Source organism: Hyaena hyaena, unplaced genomic scaffold (assembly GCF_003009895.1).
Source record: "Hyaena hyaena isolate Hyena2069 unplaced genomic scaffold, ASM300989v1 scaffold_299, whole genome shotgun sequence".
Taxonomy (NCBI): Eukaryota; Metazoa; Chordata; class Mammalia; order Carnivora; family Hyaenidae; genus Hyaena; species Hyaena hyaena.
Genome location: NW_024080930.1, coordinates 1099990 through 1121712, shown reverse-complemented (window position 1 = coordinate 1121712; position 21723 = coordinate 1099990). Strand labels below are relative to the sequence as shown.

Genomic DNA, 21723 nt, shown 5'->3' with positions numbered 1-21723 from the left:
GGAGGGGCAGAGAGAGGGGAGGGACAGAGGATCCATAGCAGGCTCTGTGCTGTCAGCACAGAGCCCAATGCATGGCTCAAACTCATGAGTTGTGAGATCATGACCTGAGCTGAAGTCAGATGCTCAACTCATGGAGCCACCCAGGTGCTCCAAGCTTTGTCTGTTTTAACAACCTAACCAGTCTAACCAGTATCGCTTTTAACCCCAGTCAAACCTATTCACCACATTACAGCAAAAGCAAAAAAAAAAAAAAAAAATTATTTTAATTTGAGAGAATGAGTGTGAACAAGCAGGGGAGAAGAACAGAGGGAGGGAAAGAGAATCCTAAGCAGGCTGCATAGTCAGCACAGAGCCTGACGTGGGGCTCGATCCCACAACCTTGTGATCATGACCTGAGCAAAAATTAAGAGTTGGAAGCTCAACCAACCGAGTCACCCAGATTCCCCAAAAGAAAAATTTTAATGCATATTATGCCCCTTGATCCTCCATTATTACAGAGCCTTTGCATATACTGTTTCCTTGACTGGAATCACTCTTCACTCTTTGATAACTCCTTCACATTTCTGCTGAAGCATCATTTTATAAGGAAGCCTTCCTTACCTTTTATGATCAGGTCAAATCCCCCTCCCTTCATCTCCTAGCACTTTGTACCTCTCCTTCCCAGTGCTCGGCAAGTTATTTTACATTTATTTGTGTCATTAGATTCTGCCCCTCACTAGACTAAGACCTAAAGGCATGAATTTGTCTAATTTTTTCTCTCTATTGCATCCTAGCACCTAGCATAGTGTCTGGTACATAGCAATTGCTCAAAAAATATTTACTGGGTAAATAAATGCATAAACTAAAATATAACCAACATCAAATCCTTTCCCAAAAACAAGTTTTTATGACAGACAACAGCCAGAAGGACAATAAAGCATCTTCTTGAATGAAATAACATATGAAAAAAAGAAAACCCCAACCACTGTAATCTACTCGCACAGCACATGTAGGCAGTTATGTCTGGTGGCGGCAAGGGCGGGAAGGGCCTGGGCATGGGGAGCACCAAGCACCATCACAAGGTGATGTGCGACAACATACAGGGAATCACCAAGCCCACCATCAGGCGGCTGGCCCGGCTTGGTGGCCTCAAGGGCATCTCTGACCTCATCTATGAGGAGACCTGCAGAATGTTCAAGGTGTTCGTGGAGTAGGTGATCCCAGACGCCATCACCTACACAGAGCATGCCAAGCGTCAGAGAGTCACAGCCATGGACATGGTCTACGCACTCAAGCACCAGGGCTGCACCCTCTTTAGCTTTGGGGGCTAAAGCCTCATCATCCGTTTTTCTGTAAATAAAGGCCCTTTTTAGGGCTGCCAAGAAAAAGAAAAGAAAAAAGGAAAAAAGAAAAAACCTGGCACATAGCAGGTATACAATTTTGTAAAAATTCACTTGCTTTAAAGCTTTCATAGAGCCAATATCTGCATTCTGTTCTTCTATGTACCGTAGGCCCCCAGTATCTACAGGGATATGTTCCAAGACCTCCCATTGGATGGCTAACACTGTAGATAGTACCAAACTTTATATATGTACTGTTTCTCTCTCTCTCTCTCTCTCTTCTTTGAATGTTTATTTATTTTTGAGAGAGACAGAGTGCAAGTGGAGGACAGGCAGAGAGAGGGAGACACAGAATCTGAGCAGGGTCCCGGCTCCATGTGGTCAGCACAGAGCCGGAAGTGGGACTCCAACTCTCAAACCAAACCGTGTGATTGTGACCTGAGCTGAAGTCAGTCGCTTAACCTACTGAGCCACCCAGGCGCCCATACTGTTGTTTTCTCATACATACATACCTATGATAACGTTTAATTTATAAATCTAGAGATTAACGACAATAATTGATAATAAAGTATAACAATATTCTATTTGAATGTTATTTGAACGTGGTCTTTCTGTCTCTCTCTCAAAATACCTTGGCTGACTGCACTTACCTTTTCTTTTTGTGATGGTATGAGATGGTAAAGTGCCCTTGTGTTAACACAACAGTGAAGTGAATGTCGTAGGCATTGTGATGTAGCATTCGTCTGCTCTTGACCTCATGATGATTCATCAGAAGGATCATCTGCTCCCAGACCGCACTTAACGGAGGGAAACTAAAACCACAGAAAGCAAAACTGCAGATAAGGGGCAACTACTATGTTTATGGAGGGCAGGACTAAAGCAATGCAATTGGCTTCCAGGATGCTAATAAATGAAGTGTTTTTGTCTGTCTGTTTCTGCTTCCTGAACATTTTTTGCTTTGTGTAAATTTACATAACTACACAAAACATATCAGGCCAAGTGAGAGAAAAAGTTTCAAGGACTTCCACTTTGCAAGTTGGGCAGAATGCCTGGAAGGGATGACATTAGGTCTTCCCAATAAATGAATACCCACCTAGCTGTCTAGTCTTAAGGCTCAGATAAAGAATACCTAGTAGAAAAGGAGTCATCTCTAAATATGAGCCCGAGAATTCAGGATTTCAAGCTTAGCCTTCTCACTATGTGCGTGAGACATTCAGAGGGTTAGAAGATGAAGTATTAATCTCCAAGAGTTCAGTTAAGGACACATTCCAATAAGGAAGAGCTGTGGGGCTTCCAATTGTTTTATAAAACAGTGTTAAGATAATTGTTTGGCACTCTGTTTGCACATGACAGACTCATGACAATTCGTTTCTTTAAATATGAAGCCCCAAATCACCCCTTCTAAAATTATGTTTCTTACCACCATCGCTTAGTAACTACACGTAGGAATGAGCACAGGCCTGGAGGCAGAAGTCACAGATCTCCTGAATTAACGCCATGCTCTTCCATTTACAAGAATCGGCTAGAGATACTGAGTTCTTGTCCCATTTCTCTGGCACTAAGTAGCTCTGTGGCTCTCACATGGTCCTGGTTCTTCACATGTAAAATGATAACGATTGGATTTTTTAAGTCTTTAAAGTCCCTTCCAGTTCTAAATCCCTTGATTTGTGCCAGAATCATTGCTGGTGGATTAGACTAGTAAGATTCCAAGCTGCTCTGCAGAGTCACAGGAGCATTTGATTCAGGGGCTCCCTGCTCTTTGGAAGGGCCAACTCCTAAGAGGAATTCATGCCACCTTAGCAAAGTGAGCAGAGGAGACACTTGTCCTTCCACGCAAGGGCATAAGCAGCCTCCAAGCTGGGGTGCCTAAGTGGCTCAGTCGGTTGAGTGTCCAACTCTTGATTTCGGCCCAGGGTCATGGGATTGAACCCCACAACAGGCTCTGCACTTACAATGCAGTCTGCTTGGGATTCTCTCTCCCTCTCTCTGCCTCTCCCTTGCTCATGCACTCTGTCTCTCTTTCAAAATAAATAAATAAAGTTAAGAAGAAAGAAAAAAAAGGAGCCTCCAAGTCGGAATGACTGGAAGGACACGACAGGAGAAAAAAGGAGGCTGACGAGGAGGCCGTTTTGCCCACAAATGGCACCGAGCAGATTTCCTCTCACTATTGCTCCAATCTCAGCAGGCAGGCCATTGATCTCACATGCCTCATCTGCAGCCGTGACTCACAGCACTCAACAGAAGAATACCAAGTTTTCCATGCCATACTCGACATATTATTCAGCAGCCTTCTCTGTATTTAAAAAAGAAAAGAAAAGAATTTTCAGGGCATCTGGGTTGTTTGAGCATCTGACTCTTGATCTGTGCTCAGGTCTTGATCTCAAGGTCGTGAGTTCAGGACCTGAACTGGGCTCCATACTAGGCATGAATCCTACCTAAAAAAAAAAAAAAATTCTCTTGAGTAACCCTCTGGCAGAGTTATCCCACAACGGAAGGTGTCCGAGGCAGAGAAATACTTGTTCAAGAAGCATAAATCCAAGCTGCTCCAATCACTTTATGCTTCCTTTCTCAGCAGAGAGGAGAGATGCCTTTTTTTTTTTTTTTTTCCAGATTGTCTGCCTTGACCCTCTTCGAGGCCTTACCATGGGCAGGAACACCAAGGTCAACCTCTAGATCTGTAGGAAAGTTTTATTTGTTCAACTAACCTACAAGAAATTTCTAAATTCAATTTCTTTGCCTTGTTTTATAAATGACAAATAGGTCATCTGGCTCAGGATACTCTTTTCAAAATATTACACAAAATAAAATATGTCAAAAATATTTTCAAATTTCATGTTTATAATCATGCATTCTCTAAAATGTACCAAGATACTGTCAAAGTATAATTTGCTTAAGAGCAAATTCTAAATTGAGATTTGTACTCGGCTGTAATATATGTTTGTCATTTCTTGGACAAACTTTTCTTGTCAACTCCCCACTGTTTTTTTTTGAATCAAAAGTTGGGGGCACCTGGGTGGCTCAGTCAGTTGAGCATCCAAGTTGGGCTCAGGTAGTGATCACCCAGCTCACGAGTTCGAATTCTGCATCAGACTCGCTGCTGTCAGCCTCTCAGCACAGAGCCTGCTTTGGATCCTCTGTTCTCCTCTCTCTCTACCCCTCCCCTGCTTGTGCTCTCTCTCTCTCTCAAAAATAAAGAAAACGTTTAAAAAAACTGACTTTCATTTTAAATAGAGACGATCAACAGAATTTAATGTTTTCAAAAGTCTACAATAGGAACTGATTCTTTTACTATTCAGTCCTACAGTTAACCTGGAGTATTTTTAGCCTAAGCCAATCTTTCAATATTTATGTTATGTATGTAAGTAACACGTGTTCCTTTTAGAAATTCTGCTTACATTCCACAACAGCACTGACTCTGACTGCCCACTGCTGTCATTCAAGTCTTAAGGGTTCCAATTCATGTTGCAGGCTGACTAGACACACCACCCTCATCCTATTGGATTCAGAATGAATAACACAAGGATAATGACACTTATAATTACTGCCAGACAGCTTGCTACTGTCTTTAGAGTTCCCTAAAGCAAGATGCCCCAAATGTATGCTCATAATTGCTTATTAGTTGGTCAGATTACAAAGCTGACCTTAGCTTACTCAAAATAAAATGGCATTTTAAAATTGTTCTCATTTGAGTTACAATGTTTCCAAGTTAAATACAGAATATAAATACAGGTGATCCTTGAACAACACAGGTTTGAACTGCACAGGTCCACTTACACGTGAATTTTTTTTCTATAAATACAGGGTAGTAAATGTAGTTTCTCTTTCATGTGATTTTCTTAATAACATTTTCTTTTCCCTAGCTTACTATATTGTAAGAATACAGTATATAGTAAATATAACATACAAAATATGTGTCAATTGACTGTTTTTGTTATCAGTAAGGCTTCCGGGCAGCCCTGGGCTACTAATAAAGTTTTTGAGGAGTCAAAAATTATACATGGATTTTCAGGCTCTTGGTTGTTTTACCTTAAGATTTTGAAGAACGTATTGTCTAAAGTCTTATCTATCTGCTCTTTTCTTTTTCGTTCCCTCCTCTATCACAGATTAAATCTCATAACTGTTTTTGAAAGCCTTTGTCTCCCTTCCTTCTCACTCTACATCCTATTTTTATATAAAAAATTTGTTGACAATTTGATACTCAAAACTATGCCCATTTTCATCTATCTCCATAGTAACTACACATTCAGTACAATCTAAAACATTAGAACAAAGATAATAATATATAGCCAATAAGAAATTGTTTTCTAAGACCTGAATCTCTGGGCCAATCTTGTATACTTGCTATGGATTCCACATCATCTTTGTAGTGGAATTAACTGTTCCCTTTAAATGACTGTTTTTGGGGGCGCCTGGGTGGCTTAGTCGGTTAAGCGTCCGACTTTCGCTTGGGTCATGATCTCGCGGTTCGTGGGTTCGAGCCCCGCGTCGGGCTCTGTGCTGACTGCCAGCTCAGAGCCTGGAGCCTGTTTCAGTCTGTGACTCCCTCTCTCTCTCTGACCCTCCCCTGCTCACGCTGTCTTTCTCTCTCCTAGAAATAAATAAAAAACATTAATAATAAAAAAAAATTAAAAAAAAAAATAAATGACTGTTTTTGGAGAAATGACATGAATCTCATATACAAAATTGTGCATTATCCTGACAGATTGCTTCAGATGTAATGGTATATAGACAAAATAATTGCATAGGCTGAAATCCAAAGAGAGAACAAATCATAAGGTCAGGTGTGGCTTCCCTATGGCTTGAGCAAAATTATTACTTCCATCAGGGGAGCAATTCTCCTGCCCACCCGGAAATCACTGGTTCTCTCCTGAATCACTTGCAAACTGTGTTATTATAAATGCGGCATCAACTCACATCCAAAATCATAGTCCCATAATTTTTCAATGTAAACATTTAAAGCCCCATTTCATGGGCCCGTACGTTCTCTTGATAAAGATGACAGACTCTAAATGATATTTAGCCAAGTGACAGTAGCCCTACAGGTGCCTGTATAGGAAGGCTGACCACCAAGGAAACTGACATGTTTATATGTTGGTTTCCCCAGCACCCATCATTATGAGTTCAGGTATTGTAACACATCAAACATTACAACATAAGAGACTGCCAAAGGCTTACACAAACTACAAAGCCACGCTCTTGTTGGTGAATGATTCAGATAATTACAATGAAAATAACATCAATAAGGTTCTTAAACTGAAACTGATATTAAAGAAAACAAGTGAGCTTTAGCGTGTGGGAGAAGAACATAAGATTCTGGCCCAGAATCATAGAATCCTGTGGCTGGAAACTGCTTTAGAGTTCAGCCAGTGCACCCACTCATGTGATACAGAAATTTCTTCTACAGCATTCTTGACAAGTGGACATTCAGCCTCTCATTGTTCATGCCTAGCTGTTGAGTGAAAATTTGCCTTGCTGAAATTTCCATTGACTGTTTTCTAGAGCTTTTTAATCAATTCACTCACTCCCTATACTCCTTCAAATGATTTTTAAAAATACGTTATTATAATATCAAGCTTTTATTGAGTACTTACTAGATGCCAAGCACTGAAGTAGGTCTTTTATATAAACTATCTCATTTATTTAGTGATTATGAGCATCAACTCTGGAGCCAGACTTTCTGAGTTAGAATTCTGACTCTGCCATGTACTAGCTATGTGACAGTAGAAAAGTCATTTAACCTCTCTGTGCCTTGGTTCCTCAAATACAAAATAGAAATAATAATAATCACGCCTACATGATAGGATTGTTAAGCCAATTAAATGCTAGTATATGTAAAGCATTTAGAACAATGCCTAGCATGTGATAAAACTGCAAAAATGTTGTTGTGCTACTCACTGCTATTATTATTTCTATCATAACCTCATTTTACAGCTGAGGAGACTGAGGTTTATTTTGTTTTAATGTTTTTTATTTATTCTTAAGAGAGACAGAGCATGAGTGGGGAAGGGCCACAGAGAGAGGCAAACACAGAATCAGAAGCAGGTTTCAGGCTCTGAGCTGTCAGCACAGACCCCAATGCAGGGCTCGAACACACGAACCGTGAGATCATGACCTAAGCCAAAATCGGTCACTTAACTGACTAAGCCACCCAGGTGCCCCAAGACTGAAGTTTAGTAAAGAGATTCAGCGACATAAGTATGGGATTTTCAATTACTATTATGAAATCACATGTGGAGTTAATTTATTATCCAGTGAATTTGCTATCTCTTATGTATTTGCTTTTCCATTGAGCTTTGCGTACTAGTCTACTCTTTTCAATGTTCAATTTGTTCTAAGGGTTTAGAACCAAGAGTATGGCTTCTCCGAAAGAAGCACTCCTAATATTATATTCTCCTATGAAACAAAATTATTCAGCATTAACCCAGAGATGATAAAACTGTGCTTAGAAACCAGTGTTCTAAAATGTATCAAGAATCATAAAATTTTTCAGAGGCTTTGATTCAATAATCCGACTCCTGGAAAACTATTCTAGGGAAAGAATTCAACAAATCAAGTAAGCTGCATATCTGCAAATCTTATAACATTGCCAGCTCCATCCTACAAAAATATATTAGGGGTAAAAATTAGGGGTATAGTCAGATTAATTATGATGAATAGACACGAAGGAAAACTATGCAGTTAATTAAATAATCATTATGACCTATGAAAACATGGAAAGAAGTTTATTATATAATATTAAATGGAAAAAGAAAACCCAAAATTGAGTTATAATGTAAATTATCACTATTAAAACATGTATGCTATGGGCACCTGGGTGGTTCAATTGGGTAAGTGTCTGACATGGGCTCAGGTCGTCCTCTTGCAGTTCATGTGTTCGAGCCCCACGTCAGGCTCTGTGCTGTCAATGCCAAGATACTCTGTGTCCTCTCTCTCTGCCTGACACCTGCTCATGCATGTATTCATACACATAATATCTCTGTGTCAAAAATAAATATTTTTTAAAAACCACACACACACATATGTTTGGGGTGCCTGGGTGGCTCAGTTGGTTGATCTTCTGTCTCTTGATTTAGGCTCAGGTCATGATCTCAGGGTCATGGGTCTGAGCCCTGAGTTGGCTTTTGAGATTCTCTCTCTCTTTCTCCCTCTGCCCTTCCCTCCCAATCATACATTCTCTCTTTCTCTAAAACTTAAAAAAAGAAACAAAAAACAAAAACGTGTGCTTGAAGACAAAACTGCGAGAAAATACCCCCCAAAATAGAAATAATTCTGTTAAAATGCTATACTCACTGGCTCACAACAAAAACAATTTTTTAAATTTATACAATTGAATACTCTATAGCAATGAAAATGAACTAAAACCACATGTAACAACATGAATAAATCTTGAGCAAAAAATATTTCAGAAAGATATATGACATAATTCCATGTATACAAAGTTTTTAAAGCACATATATGCCATACTATGTACTATTTGGAGTTGCAAACATACATACCCATGTGGTAAAAGTTTAAATATTTGGATAGCAACAATACACACCAAATTTAGGCTAGTGATTACCTCTGGGGCTAGGGAGCAAAATGTGACCAGAGAGAGATTACTTCTTAAACTGATTAGAGAGCAAACAGGTTATGCACCAATAATATCTTCTACCATTGGTTCTCAACTCCTGTGAGTTTATTTTAAAATAAAAATAAAATTTTAAATAAAAATTTTTTAAATTAAAAATACAGATGCCTGGGGGTACGTGAGTGGCTCAGTCAGTTGAGCATCTGACTTTGGCTCAGGTCATGATCTCGTCATTTGTGGGTTCAAGCCCTGCATCAGGCTCTGTGCTGACAGCTCAGAGCCTGGAGCCTGCTTCGGATTCTGAGTCTCCCTTTCTCTCTGTCCTCCCCTGCTCTCTCTCTCTCTCAATAAATAAATAAATAAATAAATACATAAATAAATAAATAAAATTTTAAAAAATTGTTTTTTATTTATTAAAAAAAATACAAATGCTTGGGCCCCACCACCACAGATTCAGAGCCAGTTGGTTTAGAATAAGGCCTGGGCGTCTGTAATTTGAAAAATTCCCAGGTGATTCTAATGAGCACCCAGTTCTCACCCATTCAATTAGAGTTGAGAAGTGGTTTTTGTATAGCCAAAATATAGAATGATGATTAAAACTGATCTTTAATATTGTTTTAGCAATAAAAACACAAGATTTATAAAATATGTATTCTGGGGGCCTGGGTGGCTCGGTCATTTAAGCATCTGACTCTCAGTTTTGGCTCAGATCATGATCTCACAGTTAGTGAGATTGAATCCAAGTCAGGCTCTGTGCTGACAACATGGAGACTGTTGGGGATTCTCTCTCCTTCCCTCTCTTTGCCTCTCTCTCTCTCTCAAAATAAACAAATGGTTTAAAAACTTATAAATAAATAATAATAAAAAATTTTTCAGTATCTTAGATTTTGTTTGACTCATAAAATTAGAGACCCTTGCAGCTCTCCAGCCCCAGGTACCCGTGGGCTCTCTGCAACCCACAGTACAAAGAACCCCGCGTGTGCATTATGCAGGAGTGGAAATCAAGCCCCAGCAGATAGGGGACGTAGTACTGTTTAAATCACCCTGCCAGCAACAGTACACTGAAAATGACACCCCCACACAATTGTTTTCCCTGCAGAATGAATTTCACAAAAGCTCCCTTCCAGAGAGCGACTTCGGCACCAGCGGCTTCCTCCTCCTCCTCTGGACCTGTCTCTCTCCACTGTAATAAAGGAAAATAAGGACAGAAGCCGATCTGTTATATCTCTGCAAGGCAGGCTTGTCAGATTTCTATGATGCCAGGCCAGTGGGTACAGTGGCAGAAGCGCTCTGTGGGCCAGCAGGACGATAACCAATTGCCTTCTAAGGCAGTCTGCCCTGAGGATGGTCTTGAAGTCAGGAACAGGAGCCAAAGGAAGTTGCAGTGGCCAAGTCTTGGCTGCAGGTTGGTTAGCTGAGGAAAAAGGAGCCCAGGAGCAGCGACAAGCCTAACCACCCCACTCACCAGCTGTTCGCCCTCCTCAATCTCTCTCTCCTCCTTGTTCCTTGCCTGCAGTCTCTTTACATGGACTTCTGTCCTTATTCTTCCAGGTTTTCTTTAGAAACCAGAGTAGGGAGTGTGAAGGAAAGGATGTTAGGCAGAGATAAAGCAGGAACTTTTGTAGCAGGGCAGACAGTGAAATAAATGAAATGTAGGGATATTAAGGAAAGAGCCAAATGAATACAATAAACGTTATGAACCGAGCTATGGTCTCTTAACAACTTAGGTGATGTTAAAGATGAAAGAAATGCCACCTTTTGGTAAAACAATAGCAACTCACTATTGCACTATTGACTGTTATCAGTCTGTCATCAATGGAACATAAGTTCTGACAGGACATTTGACACTTGAGGTCCTGTTTGTCCAAGATCTCAGCACACTGGAGAATGCAAATATTTTTACTGAAGGAACCTGAAAAAAAGAAAAAAGGGAAAGAAAAAGGAAAAGAAAAGAGAGAAGAGGCATATGGAATGAAAACAGCATTGCTGAAATTTGTTTTTATTAAGGAACTCAAGATTTTTAAAAAAATTTTTAATGTTTCTGAGAGACAGAGCATGAGTGGGGGACGGGCAGAGAGAGAAGGAGACACAGATTCCAAAGCAGGCTCCAGGCTCTGAGCTGTCAGCACAAAGCCTGACATGCGTCTTGAACCCACCAACCATGAGATCATGACCTGAGCCAAAGCCGGATGGTTAACCGACTAAGCCACCCAGGCACCCCTAAGAACTCAAGATTTTTAAAAAAAATTTTATTATTATTTATTTATTTATTTTAATGTTTTATTTATTTCTGAGAGAGAGAGACAGAGAGAAAGGCAGCATGAGCAGGGGAGGGTAGAGAGAGAGGAAGACACAGAATCAGAAGCAGGCTCCAGGCTCTGAGCTAGTCGTCAACACAGAGCCTGACGCAGGGCTCAAACCCACGAACTGTGTGATCATGACCTGAGCCGAAGTCGGACGCTTAGCCAACTGAGCCACCCAGGCGCCCCTTATTATTTATTTTTGAAAGAGAATGAGAGCACATGCACACACACGTGAGCAGGGTAAGGACAGAGAGAGGGAATCAGAGGATTCCAAGCAAGCTCCACGGCAACAACACAGAGCCCGATGCAGGACTCAAACTCATGGAACCGTAAGATCATACCTGAGCCGAAGTCAGACGTTCAACTGACTGAGCCACTCAGGTGCCCCAAGAACCCAAGATTTTTAAATTGGGTATTTCAACAAAATATTCTGGCTAAATATTCTAGTTCTTGTGGCTCCTTCATAGGAAGAAGTCATTGTAAAGACTCAGAAAAGAGGATTCACAATTTTCTCTAGACTGGAGGCACCATCATGAATTCGGAGACATTGCAGACAGATGTGCATGGAAACAAATGCTGGCAGAAGCAGGAAGGTTAAGGAATGCTCTTGCTGCTATCATGCCTGGCATGCAACTTTTAAAAATTTATTTCTCCAAAGCAAATCCTCTTAGCATCAGGAACAGAAGCTGAGGGATTAAGCTGGGTCCCAAAAACAGTTTTGATAATATTAATTATGTTGATAAGCTCAGAAACAACAAAAATATATCAAGCCATATTTCAGCTCCAGGGTTTGTCCAAAAGGGCCCAATAACAAGAGAGAAACTGTTTTCAAGTTTCTAGAAGTCTAGCCATGAAAACTAAAGCAGAAAACTAAGAGCTCCAGAAAGGAGAAAGAACAAAGCATTTTTCTATTTCAGTAATTTTTGTGGTCATTTTAAAAGGAAAAAAAATACTTTAGTGAGTAATATGTACAAGAAATTCTCTGGAATTATATGACTAAGATATTTAACAAGAATTTGCCTTGTACTTAATTAATCCTTTGTGCAGTCGTCAAGCAAAGAATGCCAAGACTTTTGCATAACCTGACGTCTTCAGAAGCAAAGACCAGTCAGACAAGTTTCCAGAAAGAAATAAAAATGAATGCAAAAAAAAGTAGAGACAAGGATTACATGGAACAGATAGATCCTGTCAACAGAGAGAAGACATATAATTATTGGTCCCATGTGAATTAAAACCTCATAGTCCAATTAAAAAACTCCAAATAATTTAAAATTCAACAAATCAATCAAATAAATTCAAAACTTAACACAAACTCTCCATTAACATTTAGATATCTAAATATACTACTTCATCAGACCATTGTGGATTATAATCATGACAATAATAGCTTTTATATTGAGTTTCTTTCACAACAAGATGTAAAATGGTTATCTCATTAATCTCACACCACTGTGAAGAATATTGAAAAAGTGATGACAGTCTCATCAGTAGGTATACGCAATCTAGAACATTGTTTTCTAAACTGGGTCACAGGCACAAATACAGAGAGCAAACTGATGGCTACCAAAGGGGGTGGGGGGGGCAAAGTAGATGAAGGGGAGTTGGAGATACTGACTTCTAGTTATTGAATGAATAAGTCAGTGTGATAAGAGGTACAGCACGGGGAATGTAGCCGGTGGTATTACAACAGACGATAGCTACACTTGCGGTGAGCATAGCATACTGCGTAGACTTGTTGAATCACTATATTGTACACCTGAATCTAATGTAACATTGTGCACCAACCAGGATTTGATGGTAAAATAAAATAAGATAAAAATAAAATAAACCAGGCTGCAGGTCTTAGGTCTGTTAAAAAGACCACCACAGGCCCAAAATGGTGTCAGTTAGGCTAAGTCCACAAACCAGGAGCTTAATTAATACCTAATCTCATTGCAGTTCAACCTCCCCCAGAAATACCAGTCACTCAGAAATGTACTGATCACACACAAGTTGGCCACAGGGGCCCTCTTCATCCTCCAAGGGTAGATGAAGTAATCTGTATGATAAGACCCCTTGTTTTTCCCACAAAGGAAAATCCACCTTGCCTGAAACAATCCTTTTTTTGTACTAATAACTTTCTTGCCCCCCCACCTTCCTATTTTTTTTTAAAGAAGGAACTTTTTTAATGTTTATTTACTTTGAGAGGTACAGACAGAGAGGGAAAGAAAGAATCCCAAGCTCTGAAAGCATAGAACCTGATGGGGGAACCCATCTCATGAACCATGAGATCATGACCTGAATTGAAATCAAGAGTTGGACACTTAACTGACTGAGCTGCCCAGGCACCCCGCAAACCTTCCACTTTGTATAATTCCTTGGAGCTCCGTTCTACTTGTTAGCTGGGATGTACCCAATTCATGAATCTTTTAATAAAGCCAATTACATCTTCAAATTTACTTAGTTGAATTTTGTTTTTAACAAGAAAAGGCTGTATTCAATTTGTTTGGTTTCCTACAAGGGCATTGAATGCATCCCTTGTATAACTATTATAATGCAGACTTCTAGAGGTGAGGGGTGTCAACAGGGAAAGAAGATACATTAATACTCAGTTTACACCAGTTTAATCCATCTGAGATCTCATTTTGAAATTCCTCCTCCATTACTTGAAGATTATATCCCAGTGGTGGTGTCTACTGAGACAGAGAGTTTTAGCCTTATCTTCATTCACTCATTTATTCATATATTCATTCATTCATTCATTCTCATATTCATTCTTTGGTAATTTCAAGGGGTGGCATGAGGGGACATTAGCTATATCTCTTTCATCACCATCATTTCCTATAGCAAATGCAATCTCAATCCAAACTCTAACCTTCAGTCCAGCCAGATAATCATCTCTAAGTCATTTTTATATCAAAATTCAAGAGGTACCACTACATTAATCTTTCACACACATTTCTTTTTGAGGCACTGAGCTGGACACTGGGATAGGGCTTAGATCAAGTTCTACCCGGGTTTCTGTCCTCAGGATTACAGAGTCGAGAGAGTGTCTGCTTGGGCTAAGGTGGGCACAGGATGGGGTTAGGAAGAGAATTCTGATTTCTGAAGATTCTTAAATCGAGAAAGACCTAAACAATTAGTCAATTTAGCAAAGCTGTTGACTATAACTGCTCTAGATACTCACAGTGACCCTTTCAGAAATAATATTTAACAATAATTAAGCAGTTAAACACAGAAATGGTTTCAGATTTACATGCATCTAATATGGATTCTGTTCCTAATACAGAGCAAGACACCTGACAAACACACCGAAACATTTGCAATCGGATTCATTGTGACTATACAGAGGGGTTAATTGTGATTCTCTACTGGGAAGTAGAGAAGACAAGCTTCCAGCCAGGCAGGTATGGGCCTAGGCCCTGTGGTCTTTGCCACTGTTGTGCATGAGCTGCTGGAGCTACTAGTTTCACTTGACTTCCCCTTCTAGAACCCTTTGCAATGCAAGAACAACTACTTTAGAGGAGGAGTTCTCTGTGACAGAAGGAAAATAATTCTTGACTGAGTATTCTGTTTTTTCCCCAGCTCTGTTAATTAGCCCTGTGAACAAGGACATGTGTCTTTACCTCATTACCTATCAGTTCTTGCATCTAAAAAAAATGCTGACATGGAAATGAATGGTCTCCAAAGTCCCCTTCATTCCTAAAATTCGAAGTTTTATGAAAAAAAAAATTCTGAATTAAGTAGCATATATATATATTTTTAAGTAGCATATATTTTAAATCAAGGAGTATGTCATAGTTTAAATTATAAGTCTTAGTCTATTATGACATGTTTGAACTTGAGTACACCTTAAAGGGAACCTCACAGGATTTGTGTTTGTTTTTCACAGAGAGTCTTAAAACATTGGATTTTTATAAAAGAACTTTAGGGGTACCTGAGTGGCTCAGTTGGTTAACTGTCTGACTTTGGCTCAGATCATGACCTCATGGTTCATGGGTTCAAGCCCTGCATCAGGCTCTGTGCTGACAGCAGAGAGCCTGAAGCCTGCTTCAGATTCGGTGTCTCCTTCTCTTCTCTCTCTGCCCCTCCCTCGCTCCCACTCTGTCTGTCTCTCTCTCTCTCAAAAATAAATAAAAAATTATAAATAAATAAAATAAAACTTCAACTTTAAACTAACCTCATTTCATTCACCCTTTTCAAGAGGATGAGTCCAGCTCTGGCAATGCGTGGACTCATGAAGCTCTTCTCTGACACTGAGCAGACAGGCACCATCTGCCATGACACATGGTTACCTCCCTTGACATTAGGGCATGTAGGTAGTGGTGATGGCCAGTGTGGGTGGGAAATGGAGAAATAGCGGCATGCAGGCAGATGGGAGTGACACAGCTGGTGACAGAGGATAGGGTGGGACCCACCTGATAGAGCGACACCTCCAGCTGCCCAGGCACAGTATTTGCATGAGGGAATCAAGCTTCACTCACACATATTAGTACATAAGTGGTTCCCGACTTATACACAACTTGGACTAACACCCTTCATCTGGCCTCAATGCCACTTCTTCCTTCTCTTGCTCCAATTCTTGCCTCCCCTTGCTTGAACTGCTGCCTAGACAATAGCTTAAATGGGGGGTGGGGAGGGAGGAATCCCTGCTTGGACAGGAGTGGGGACAGAATGGGGTTGCCAAAAGGATTCTGATTTTTTGAGCCTCTTAAGCTAGGAAAGACCACAAAAAGGATCCAAGATGATAACATTTCTAAATATTCTCCATTGTATGAAGTTGGACCCTGACACTATACTAGATACTCATAGAGTTAATGGCTAACATTTATTCAGAGCTTACCAAGTGTCAAGCACTGTACTTATATGTACTAACCCATTGTTACCCTCATCAACCCTGTGAAATAGAAACTAATATTCCTGTTTCTTAGGTGAAGAATCTAGTCACGGAGAAGTTAAATAGTTACAGAGTCAGGTGGTTTGGTTCCAGAGTCATTACTCCAAACTACTACCCTATACAGCCTTGGTGCAGAAACTGTTCCCCGGAAACCCAGAATCCATCTTATAGATAAGGAAACTGAGGCTAGCAATGTTAAGAGGCTTGCCCATATCCATATAGCTTATTAAAGGAATTGTTGGGAAAACCCCAAAACTCCCAACTTCTAGAGCAGTAATTCTTCTCCTATCTTTTGCTGACTCTGACAGGTTTGGCCATTGAGGACAGAAAGTGGAAGTGTCTTTAGTTTCCAGTTCTTGCTTTATATAGAAGCTGTTCCATGTCCTTATTGGTTTTGTTGCCCTGCTCTGGGAGGTTCTGGCTCCCAGATGTGGCACGCAAATCATAGTCTGGCTGAATATCTCCTTCATCAGGGCCCAGCAAAAGGCCCACTGCCCTTCCTAAAACTGTTTACCTACTTTTATTTTATTTTTTATTATTTATTTCTAGGAGAGAGAGAGAGAGAGACAGCGTGAGCAGGGGAGGGTCAGAGAGAGAGGGAGTCATAGACTGAAACAGGCTCCAGGCTCTGAGCTGGCAGTCAGCACAGAGCTCGATGCGGGGCTCGAACCCACGAACCGCGAGATCATGACCTAAGCAAAAGTTGGACGCTTAACCGACTAAGCCACCCAGGCGCCCCCTGTTTACCTACTTTTAAAAACAACCAAAAAACCATTCATCCTCAAGAATAAAATCATCTGCCACCCAGAACAGAATTTGCCCCAACTCTGATGAGCTTTTCTCTTGTCAAAGTAGCACACACACACCACAGAGTGCAGGCTCTTGAGCCAGACTGAGAAAGGGCTAGTCCCAGGTCTACCACTTAGTACCGGGGAAGGGGACACAAAGGAAAGAAGTTACTTAGCCTTTCTGTGCCTCAGCTTCTTCCTCTGAAAAATGAAAATCAGCCTCACAGGGTAGTCGTAAGGACCTATTGTGAATTAATACTTACCAAGCATTTAATGTTAGCTGTTTTTATAGGCAAGACTGGTTCTGTAAAATTAACCCACCCTGAGAGATGGCTTAAAAATGTCTTGCTCAGAAAACTTAAAAAAATCTCTCAAGTCCAATGAATGTATGGGAATTATATGTCTGAAATAGTCCAAGACAACCCAACATGGGCTTAGTATTCTAAGATCTGCCCTTTTCAGTCTTTCTCTCAAAATACCCTGAAAATACAACCCTCATTATTCTTGAGCAGCCTGAGGGTGAGTATTAAGATGAAACACACACACACACACACACACACAATACAATAACAACATAACATAACATAACATAACATAACATAACATAACATACACACTACCTTCTATGGAAAAACAATAATGTTCAAAGGTAGTATAGTTACAGTGAAATATACTAAGGAAACAAAATAGCCCTTTATATATAAGGTGATGAGTACAGAGACCCAGACGCACTGTGGAGACCACATAGCACATTACTGTTTGGCCACATTGGCATCTCTTTGTTGGGCTAGACCCAAGCTTCTAAACTTATCAAGCTCATTATCCTGTATGCATAACGGGCCCAAACTCTGATATTGCAGCCTTTTCTTCTTCTTTTTCCCTAAGCAAGATTAGATTCTACTGCAAGATATCCCGCCTCATCCTCTATGTTAATTTCTGTAAAGGAGTGATTGCAAGTATGGGTTTGCATAATTCCCTGTACTGTACCAAATGCCCACAAAGTCAAGGGATGAAGGTGAAAGATTTGTTCTCCAAGTCATATTAATTTCAGCATTTTTGTGCATCTTTCAAAAAATTTCAGCATGCCCTGTTTTAATCAGATAAAACATTTATAGAAGTGTACATTGTTTTTTGTTTTGGTTGATATGCTAACATATTTTAAAATATGCCAAATAAAATCATGATAAACCTGTTAACTCAGAGGTGTTTAACCCTTTCAATTAATTTACATCTATTTGTTTCAAATGTTTCCTTTTCCTGATTAGACAGCAAAAACAGTTTGAGAAATTCTCAGAATCAATCACTACTTGGAATGTATGGTGTAAGCTTCTAAAAATGAAACTATACCTATTTATGAGTTGAGAACCATATTATGGTTAAATCAAATAAGAGATAGGAAGCTGCAGTCAAGCTTATTACATTCCATCTTCCTGGGTAGTAATTTAAATTTAAATAAATTTTATTTAAATCAATTCCATCCTAAAGTATGTGCATCAATGCAATCATTATGAATTGTAGATGGAGCAGATTTAGGTAAATAACACTCAGAGATTAGTAGGATGAAAAAAAAAAAGAACTTGTCATCTTGTTCTGATTAGTCAAAGAAAACCTCGGAGAATAAGTAATGACTTGGAGAAGGCTGGAATGTTAAAAGTGACTTTGTGACCTCATAGAAGGGATAGAACAGGAAGAAAGTTTTCAAACTAATTTTGTCAAATTAGTCCTACCAGATTTTCTAGACATTATATCAATTCATTTTTCCTGGTGCTAATCAACTTATATAAGGGTATATAAAAAGAAATCCAAATATAAATTTCTAAGAAGTGAAATGAATTATTAATCGGCATTATGAAATTTCAGCTTGTTTCCATCTCATCAGCCTACATTTCAGATTCATATTTATTTTATAGTATGCTTCAGGTTTTTATTCTAAGAAGCCATATCATCAAAATCAATAAGTAATCCATATTGATGAGGGAGCGTGGGGCAAGCTGAGGGCAAAATACAGGCTGGCACGCACACACGCACGAGCGCACACACACACACTGGTAGAATATGTATGATATTCCTCAGACAGTCCTGGCTACCCTAGAACAAAGGAAAGGGGTTTAAGTGCTTGCCATGGTGATGTGGGAAACTAAGGCAAATGAAAAACTAAAGTCCCTTACTGCCTGCAGTCTACTGACAAGGTCTTGAAACCCCCAGAGTGACCTCCCTCTGGGAGCTCTGCTGCCTCCATGATGACACTTTGCTAGGGGCAAAACAGAATCTTAGCTTAACATTATCCCAACCTTGAGGATCCTGTAAGTCTACTTCCCCCATCTCAGCTGCCCCAAAGTATATGCTGCAATCATACTCCAAGCTTATGGTTCTCCAATATATATCTGAAGGGTCTCATGACTGAGGTTTTATTAAATGGTAATAAATGGCGTTTCCCTAGCAACAGCTAGCCCCTTGAGGTCCTGGGAACCTTGCTTCCAAATCCTTAGAGACTTAATCTATTCCTGACCCCCTTCCAACCTAAGGGTATATAACAGGTTACACTTCATGACCCCAGTACAGCTCTTCCCGCCCATGGGACCCATCCCCATGCTTTAATAAAATCACCTTTTTGCACCAAAAATGTCTTTAAGAATTCTTTCTTGGCCATTGGCTCCAGACCCCACGAACCCCCCAAAACTTCATCAATATGAAATAGTTATATGAAGGTCTGACTCAGAGAGAAATCATTTGGACATAAAGAAGCCACTTTTCAGAGGCAGAAAAAAATTCTGATTTCCACTCTGCCACAGTAGCAGAGTATAGATATTTATAAAATTAAATGAATATAATGGCATTTTTCTTTATCATCAGCCCCAGAATCTTATTTCATTGAATTGACTTCTATTCTCTTGCCTGCCCATGACCTTATCATTCTCTGAAAGCAGAGACAGACAGTCTTTTATTTGTTCTGGGTGTGGTCACATCCATGCTGGGGAGAACAGCAGAGCAAAGCAGGATGCACGTGTTTAAGCAAAACAGAGGAATACTAGCAATTTTATGGGTTTTATACTCAGTGGTGCTTCATATTAATTTCCTGTGATTTATGTCTTAATCCTTAATTGCTCCATTTTTCAATCAGCCACCAGCTGCAGATAATGCAGGTCACAGTCACCAGATTAGTCAGCCTCACACTCCTGAGACCATTCTGCACGTTTGCCAAAAGCATTCAGGACAGACGCCACCAAAGGGTCACAATAGGCAGATGATTAGGTAAGAAAACCTGGTTTAAAGCCATGGTTCTCAAAGTGTGATCCCTGAACTACCAGCATCAGTATCACTTGGGAACTTGTTAGAAATGCAAAATCTTGGGGCGCCTGGGTGGCTCAGTTGGTTAAGCGTCCAATTTCAGCTCAGGTCATGATCTTACAGTTCGTGGGTTCGAGCCCCGCATCAGGTTCTGTGCTGACAGCTCAGAGCCTGGAGCCTGTTTCAGATTCGGTGTCTTCCTCTCTCTGCCCCTCCCTAGCTCGCACTCTGTCTCTCTCTGTCTGAAAAATAAACGTTAAAAAAAATTTTTTTTAATGCAAATTCTTGAGCCCCACCCCATACCTAGTGAAACTCTGGAAATAGAGTCCAGCAACTTGAGGTTTAGCAAGCACTCCAGGTAATTTTGAGACACACTGAAATTTAAAAACACAACCAGCTTTATAGTTATAGGCATGGAGTATGGATGGAGAAAAGACAAGAGTCCCTTTTCTAAGACCTATAACCCACTGAGGCAGACTCTCTGGGAAGTAGCTTACCAGAGTTTCCAGAGGTGAGGCTACCATCTCCCAGCAAGAAAAGCCTGGGGATAAGGGCAAGAACTCAGGCTTCGGGACACTTCGATCACCATGACCACAGGGAGGTTTGTTCGTTCGTTCGTTCATTCATTCATTCAATAGAAAACCCGAGCTGAGCTCATTTGTGTCTGGTAAAAATCCTTGCCCTCACAGAGTTTACATCGTTGCTTAACCAGGCCTGGCAGAGTCAAGACTGATCCACCAGAGCAGCTTACATTGATAAGCATGTATGTTTAGTGAATGTAGAACACCTGTGACCCTCCTCACTCCCATTCTGTCCCCCCACTCCACTCTTTTCCTTTCCTGGGGTCTCCCAAAAGGGTGCAGGTGCCAGCCTCCAGCATGGAATTTGACATATCCAGTGTCTACTACTGCCTTTAGAGAATCAACAAATGTATCTCATACTTAGCTATTGTAAATGAATTCAAGAATGAATGAAAGAAGGGGTGCCTGGGTGGCTCAGTTGGTTTGGCATCCCACTTCGGCTCAGGTCATGATCTCACTGCTCATGAGTTTGAGCCCCGTGTCAGGCTCTGTGCTGACAGCTCAGAGCCTGCAGCCTGCTTCCCATTCTGTGTCTCCCTCTATTTTTACCCCTTCCCTGCTGATGCTCTGTCTCTCTCCTCTCTCGTTCAAAAATAAACAAACATGAAAAATTTTTTTTAAGAATTAATGAATGAAAAAACAAAACAAATAAAAAGCACTTTCTTTCTTTATCCGACTTTATTTATTTTTAAAATCTTGTTTCTTGCCTGGGTATAGTCTGTTGTTGATAAGTTTTTGGTTGGTGCTGTTATTTTTGTTTTTAATGAGCATTGTGTTATTTTTATGGGAGTATTCTATAGTATAAATTCATAGTCCTATTTTATCTAAAAATAAAGTTGGGCCATACAGTAGCTTCCAATATGGGATAAATATATAACACATTTATTGCTATAGAAATATAATACCAAAACCATAAAAACAAGGAGGGTGCATATACTGCGGCCCCAAAGATTAGCATGGTAAGTATGCATTATTACTAACTATATTTATGTCAACCA

At 40.1% G+C, this 21723-nt stretch overlaps 1 pseudogene; it reads left to right on the top strand.

Moving 5' to 3' along the window:
* The first annotated feature begins 998 nt into the window (after positions 1-998).
* On the top strand, positions 999-1310 carry LOC120242020 (annotated as a pseudogene).
* Positions 1311-21723: the final 20413 nt, after the last annotated feature.